We start from the raw sequence: 8184 nt of genomic DNA, 5'->3' as shown, positions 1-8184 counted from the left end.
ACAAGGCAGGAAACAACAAACAACAAATGCTGGTGAGGTCGTAGAGAGATTGGAACACTTACTCACTGCAGGTGGGAGTGTAAATGGTACAGCTACGATGGAAGGTGGTCTGGTGCTTTCTCAAAAAGTTAGAAATAGAAATACCATTTGATGCAGCAAGTCCACTACTGGGAATAACCCTAAAGACACAAGAGCTACAGCTCAAACAGATGCATGTACACCCATGTTTACTGCAACATTATTCACAATAGCAAAGAGATGGAAGCAATTTAAGTGCCCATCAACAAATCAATGGATAGAAAAACCTATGGTACATTCACATAATGGAATATTATGCAACATTGAAAAACAAGGAACTTGTAAAATGTTATACAACATGGGTAACCCTGGAGGACATTATGCTGAGTGAAATATCTCTGTAACAAAAGGATAAACATTGTATAACACCGCTATTATAAAATAGGACGGACAGGATGAGGCTTGGGGAAAGAGGAGAAAGAGTGGATAGATAATAAACACTGCTGCATTAGAACAGATGAGGGAAAGAACTGTCTGAAAGGACTATATGATTATGCATTACATATATAAGAACAATCTGGAACAAGGAGTGCATTGTAGGGTGGGCTAGGGGACAGGAAAGAGGGGAAGAAAATATGCAACAATGAATTAAAGAAAAATTGTTATCTTAGTAGGACCCCTATAGATAAAGGCAGAGAAGCTCCTGCTGAAGGTAGAGGCTCTTCTGAAGACACTCCTTGAGGATCCTCGTGTTCCCTGAGTCCTGATGCAAGCAAAGCAAAGAGCCTCCGATGGGCAGCTCCAACCTGGACCCTGGGGGGTGGCCAGGGCAGCCCACCTCTCAATCCTAATGGAAAGATTCCACTGTTCTTTTGTTCCTTTTCCTTAAAAATTTCCTGTTAGTCACTGGTGAGTCCGGTCAGCACACATCTTTTATATCCTGCTGGATTTGTGTAAAAGGGGCCCTGGTGATGCTGTATTTAATCTCTTAATGTTTAACAGAAAAGATCTGTAGTTTTTGAACCCCTCTATAGGAGAAAAATGAGGTGGTATGTTGTATTGTTATGTGTCACTGAGTAGTCTGCGACTCATAGTGACCCTATGTACAATAGCTTTGAACTCTGCCCCAGAGTCTCACTGACTCTGAGACACCTAATCCCATTGCCCCAGTTACTGAGTCAATCCATGTCATCCCAGTTCTTTCTCTCCTGCACTGTCCCTCCATCCTTCCAAACCTGATGTCCTTCTCCAAAAACTGGTCCTTCCTTGCCATGTTCCCAAAGTATGTGAGACAGAGTTTCAAAATGCTAGCCTTCAAGGAGAAACTTGGTTTCACCCTCTCCAAAATAGACCTATTTTTTTTTCTCCTGGCAGTCAGTAGTATGTTCAATACTCTTCTCCAGCACCACAACTCAAAGGCATCAATTATTTGTGTTATCCTTAGTTACTGTCCAACTCTCTGATGCATAGCAAGTAATTGCAAAGACTATGGCCTGGATTAGGCACACCTTAGTCTCTAGACTGACATCGTTGCTCTTTAGCACTTTGGAGAGGTCCCTGACAGCAGCCTTCCTCAATGCAATTTGTCTTTTTATTTCCTGACTGCTAGTCTACTTCTGTGAAAATGATAATATTAAAATCCTAAATTAAGGAATTCTACTCTGCCCTATAGTTGTTGGTGGTATTGGGTTGAGTATGACTCATGATGACCCTATGAAAAACCAATCTGAATATTGTTCTATTCTAGATCATCTTCACAATTTCTGACACACTTAAGCCCATCCATTGCCACAGTCAATGTGTCACCCCATCTGGTTGAGGGTCTTTCTCTCTTTTGCTGACCCTCCACCTTTTCAAGCATGATGTCCCTCTCCAAGGAGTAAACTCTCCTAGCAACATGTCCAAAGAGGTGAGATTAAGCTTTATCATCTTTGCCTCTAAGGAGGACTCTGGCTGAAGCTTCTCCACGACATACATGTTTGTTCTTTTGGATGTCCATGGAATGAATATTCAGTACTCTTTTCCAGCACCACACCTCAAAGACACCAATTCTTTTGTCATTCTTACTCCTTGTCCAGCTGTCAGATGCACAGTAAATGATTGAAAAGACCATGGCTTAAATCAGGCACATCTTTGTCCTCAAACTGACATCATTACTCCTCAATAATTTGCAGAGGTCCCTGACTGCAGACTTTTTCCAGTGCAATATGTCTCCTGATCTCTTGACTGTTACTCAGATGACACAACCTTGCTTGCTAAAAGTGAGGAGGACTTGACGCACTTGCTGTAGAAGGTTAAACACTTCAGCCTTCAATACAGATTGCATTTCAATGTCAAGATAACAAATATCCTCGCCACTGGACCAACAGGCAACATTATGATGGGTGGAAAAAGGGTAGAGACTGTCAACCACTTCATCTTAACTTGGATCCACAATCAGTACAGGTGGTACCATGCTGCCCTATAGGGGGTATCTGTGAATTAGAATCAGTTCAATGGCAATGGGTTTGGGTTTCGTGGGGATGAGTGCTGAGGAGCTGACATTTATGAGCACCAGCTGTGTACAACGACTGTGCTGGGCTCTCTGTATCATCACTTTTCCTCATTTCAACCAACTGAAGTCCAATTTTACAGATGGGGAACCCACGCTGAGCGAAATTCAGTGACTTGCCCAAGATTGTCGTTGTTATGTGCAGTCAGGTTGGAACTGACTCATCCCTGATCCTCTAGTAAGTTTTCAGAGGCTATAAATTGCACAGGAGGAAGCGACTGTTTCCTCCTTGGAACAGCTGTTGGATTTGAACTGTGTGCCTTTGAGTTTGGCAGTGCAACTCCTTACCACTAAACCATCACGGATTAGGCACCTAGAGGTGTGTCAGTGGTATGTAACATCTCCCATGCATGATCCTCTTTAGTTCTCAAAGCAACCCTGTAAAGCAGGGACTGTTTTGATTCTCAAGGATCAAAGACACTGAGGCTTAAGGAGTTTGAGATGGAGTAATAATGGGAATAATTCAATGGAGGTTAATTTTATAAAGCACAATGTATGGGAATGATTGTATGAAGCACAATGTAAATGAAGGAAAATGTGAAACGTAATGTATATGAATTTTGTATGCAAAGCAATATAAAAGGAAAATTAAAATAAAGATATATTTTTGAAAAGACTTACGGAGTTGAAGGGGCTCTGCCTGGGCCCTGCCCCTGGCCTCTGCACGTGGGCCTCTCTCTCTGCCTTGCCTGTTGTGCTGTGGAGTCTGAGGCAGCTGCTTCTGTGCCCTCTAGGGGAGTAAGCTTCCTCTGTGTTCCCATTGTGCAAATAAGGATACTGGAGCCTTGATAGTCCTAACTCCCCACAATGTCTCTGCCCTCTGGGACTTTGATCTGGTGTGAGCTAGACAGTAGGAGTCTGGCATGTCCCAAAAGTTATTGCCTTTCTGGAGACCATCCTTCAGCCTGCAGCTTTGATAAAGGCATGTTAACCCTGAGTAGCTGAGCTGGCTTACCTGGGGAGAGTCCAGGACACAGGATGGGATCAGGCCCTCCAGTGGAGACCAAAGCCTCGGGGGATGCTACAACCCCTGTCCTTCTCCTGTTGTGTTTTCACTTACATTCACCCCCTATCCAAAGCCTACAGTCCTCACAGACTACCCCTCTTCTCTAAAGCTTGCTCAAACTCACTGCCATTGAGGTGTGACTAACAGATTGACAGACTGACAACCACCTGGATGTGATTCTTGCCCTGGGGAACTGCATGATACTGCAGGACAATGGTGACATTTCAGGCGGGGTTGAGAGAGGCTGTGCTTTTGGGGCAAAGAGAGATCCTCACCTTGGTTTACCTGCAGTTGAAACTTCAGGGGCACCACAGAGGATGAGGGCTCTCTGATGAGCCTTAGGGGAGAGGCCTGTCTGTGCACAGAGCCCAGATCTTGCTGAGTAGACAAATACTGGGAACACAAGGTCAAGGGATGAGTCTTAACAAATGTTTGCCAAGTTCTGGACTGACTTGGGACTCAGGAGGGAGCTTGTTTGGTGGAACAAAGGGGAGAAGAGCCTGCAAGGGGCCATAAATAAGGAGGCAGGAAGAGTAGTACAGCTGAAGGCTCCAGAAGACCTTGTCCCCAGGGGTGGCCCTCTGCTGAAGCACACCACCATCCTCCTGTGCTTTGCACCAGCTTCTGATCCATGCTGGTGGCAGCTTCCCTGGTCCTGGGCCATCCTCTGGCTGGGTTAGGAGGTCAAGGCCCATCTTCTTCTAGGAAACAGGAAGCTTTGCTAACGTCCACAGTGACAGAGCTTCCAAGGAGGCAAGCTGGTCTGGTACCAGGGCCCAGGAACTGCTGGATAAACTCACGCTCAGAGGGAGTCTGACCACCTTTCCTCATTAAGGAACTTAAGGTGACTGCCCCCTCTCTGCCTACAATCCAGATAAATATGATCAATTAACTCTGCAGGGAAAGAGTACAGAGCAAAATGAGGTGGAGAGTAGCAAAGCAAGATACTTTCCATATTTGAGTCTCAGTTTCCTTATTAGTTCTCCTATGGGATCCTTATCGTGACTTAGGGTTACTGTGAATCTCTGGTGAGGGAGCAATGGGCTTGGGGTTCAGAAAAGGCTTCCTAAAAGAGGAATCTTTTGTATTAGATATAGAGATATGGGCAAGATTTCCTTAAGAGGAGATGGGGAGAATGTTTAGAGAAGGTACACAGAATAGGCAAACCCATGGAAGCTCTTACCAGATGCCCAAGATACCTCAGATCCCGAGAGAGGAAGATACTCAGCGTCATGTACACATCTTTCATTCAGTAACCCTGAGAACACTGCCTAGCTCGTGGTCCAGCCAGGACTCATGAGGAACCCACTGAAAGGGTGGTAGATGGGTTACAAGTGTGTATAGGGAGCTGCCTCTGGGGAGGAGCAGAGACTCCTCTAGGTGCAGCAGCATGTCCTGTTCGGAGGAATGCAGGGCCCTGGCCTTGGGGAACTTCCTGCTGGATTTCAGTCTTCCCTCTTTCTGTCCACACTTCTGGATTGCCCTTCACTCCTAGCAGGCCTGGGAGGGGGTTGGATGATGGGAGTGGAGAATGGAGAGAGGGAAGAAAGGTTCTCTAGATGCTCAAATCTGCCCCCAACCTCCCTGGCCACAGCTCCGGTCCCCAGGCCCTGTGCCCAGTCATCTCTTTGCTCAAGTGTGGATGATTTGGCAAGAGTGTCTGATGCGAAATCATTTGGGTTCACTCTCCAGTTGCCATCCTAAATTAACATTTGTTTTATTGAAGTCTTATGTATGTATATTAAAAAGGGGTCATCTCAAAACCTATGAGAGGAAGTGGGTATAACTGTGTGTGAATAAATCAAAAGTTGCAGCTAACTTTTAAAAAGATTGCCTTTTACATTCACGTGATGAAATACTATGCAGCACGCAGGAGCAATGCTTTTATACATTACTACCAAACTTGGGAGGGATTGGAGAGCATTATGCTAAGTGAACTAACTCAGTCCCACAAGGACAAATACTGGATAAGACCGTTATTGTAGAAAGTGGATGAGGATCCAAGGCGGGGGGTGGGGGTTGGTGAGCAGAGGGCTGAGGATGGAGGGGCCTGATAATCATAGGGTCACTCAATTTGATGGGTGGATGGAGACGGAAAGCTCTGATGTGAAAAACAATGCATATGAATGTATAAATAAACCAGTATAAAGTAAAAGATAACAAACAAACAAACAAACAAACATATTACCTTTACAGAAAATGCCTTTTTTATTGATCAATTGTGCTGGATTTTAAAAATTGTGATTTGAGTGAAGGTTTATAAAGCAAATGACTTTTTCTTTTTTTTTAATTTTTTAAATTTATTTTATTGTTTTTGTGTGCATGTACCGTCAAATCAGATCTGACTGGTACAGGAGGAGATTGTCCCTCCTTCCCCGGCAGAGCATCTGGTGGATTCGAACCGTGAACCTCTGGGATTGTAGTTGCAGCTTCTTGCCACTAGGCCACCAGAGCTCCTCTGCAAATGACTTTTTCATTCATACATCTTTTGTTCAGTGACATTCATTTCAATACCTACAACGTAACCGCATATTTCCCACTTCCTACATGTAATTTTGATTTCCATTAGTTCTTCTATACCTCTGTGGCTTCCCTCTCTTTGATGATGTTATAATGATCATCCCTTAATTGAATATTACCTCTCCCTTGACTTGAGGAAACATTTGGACAGTGTTAAAAATGGGGTAGATGAAGAAAACCTACCAACTGGGGAAAAACTTTTGGCAATATCATTTTAGACAAGGGTTTCATATAAAAGTTTACAGAATCCTACAGAGCTTCCACAAGAAAAAGACTGACAATACAATTACAAAATGAGCAAAAGACATAGAAAGGTTTTTCACAGAGGAAGACATTTAGATGGCCAAGAGACACGTGAAGAAATGCTCAAAATCACTGGCAATAAGAGAGATGTAAATCAAAACCACAACGAGATACCATCTCACTCCAGGAGCAGTGGCAAAGTTTAGCAGTGCATCAAGTAATAAATGTTGGAGAGGATGTGGAGAGATAGGAACTCTTATACATTGTTGGTAGGATTGCAATATGTTACAACCATTCTGGAAGACCGTTTGGCACTTCCTCAAAATGCTTACCATGGAAATTCCACATGACTCAGATATTCTACTGCTTGGAATATAACCTGAGAAAATTAGAACTGAGGCACAAATGGAGATTTGTATACTAATGTTCATAGCAGTGTTATTCACCATTGCAAAAACATGGAAACATCCCAAAAGTCCAACCACAATCGAATGGATTGAGAAATTATAGTACATTCACATGATGGAATACTATGCAGCATGCAGGAACCATGATTTTAAAAAATCACTACCTAACTTGGGAGGGACTGGAGAGTATTATGCTAAGAGAACTAACTCAATCCCATAAGGCAAATACTGTATGAGACCTTCATTGTAGAAATAGAAAGAGAGCTAGTAAAACGTGTGTGAGGATCCAAGGGGTGGAAGGGAGGAGCAGAGGGTGAGGCTGAGGAGGGGGGTAATCATAGGGTCGCACAATTTGATGGGGAGGAATGGGTAAAGGACATGGAAAAGATCCAGTGTGAAAAACAATGTATATGGTGGATTTTGTAAATATAAAATAAAAATTTTATTAAAAAATTATGCCAACTCCAAAAGTGACCACAGTGCAAGTTCCTGGCTTGGCAGTAGAGCCAGGCCTCAGATGAGAGAGGGGACTGAAAAATATGAAACAAAGACAAAAGCAAAAGAAAGCAAACCAACCAACAAACAAAAGCCACAAGAAGGCCAGTTTTGCTTTTCTAATAGACACAGGTGGAACCCCCAGGACTGTGACCTTCAGTTACCCTTCAAATTTGTAAGAAAACTCACCTTGGGGCAACTTTCAGTCAAATCATAGGCCTATAACATGAACAGATAACACTGCAGATACATTCACTATCTGGAACAGTCAATCATACAAAGTCAAAGCATTTGCTCAAAGATAACACTCAGAAGGCAGGAAGGAGTAGGGTAAAAGGATTAATGGAAATGAGATTGTCAGGGAGGGAGTGGGAAGAGTGGTGTTGTGAGTATTGTAATTAATATTATAAAATGTATACATGATAGAATGGAAAGCAATTTGCTTTGTAACTGTCATACAAACCAGGATTAAAGAAATTAAATAAAATATGAGGCAAATCCTCGATGTCTTCTAATAGTTAAAAATGAGAAAAAAAATCTTACAGTAGGTAACCATGGAAATTATGCAAGAATAAAAAGTAATGCACTCTTGGTACTCCTAATAACTCAAATGCTTAGTGAGAAAAGCCAATCTCAAAAGGCCACATTTTGTATGCATTTATTTATATAATATTCTTAAAATGGGAAAATTATATGGATGGAGAGCAGATGAGTGGTTGCCAATAAGTAGTTAGAGATGGTGGGGAGGAAAGTGCAGGATATGGACAGCAAAGGGGACAGTAGTAGTCTGGTTAGTCCTTGCAAATTTCTGTGAGTGTATTATTTCAAAATAAGATGTTAAAAGTTAACAGCATACTCCTACGATAAAAATAATGCCCTAAAATATAATACTTTTAGACTATTCTCTCCCCCATAGACTTCAATGCCGTAAACATATTTCATCC

The sequence above is a fragment of the Elephantulus edwardii genome, unplaced genomic scaffold (genome assembly GCF_000299155.1).
Source record: "Elephantulus edwardii isolate Elephantulus edwardi_28Jun2011 unplaced genomic scaffold, EleEdw1.0 scaffold00064, whole genome shotgun sequence".
Lineage (NCBI taxonomy): Eukaryota > Metazoa > Chordata > Mammalia > Macroscelidea > Macroscelididae > Elephantulus > Elephantulus edwardii.
This window is presented reverse-complemented; position numbering follows the sequence as displayed.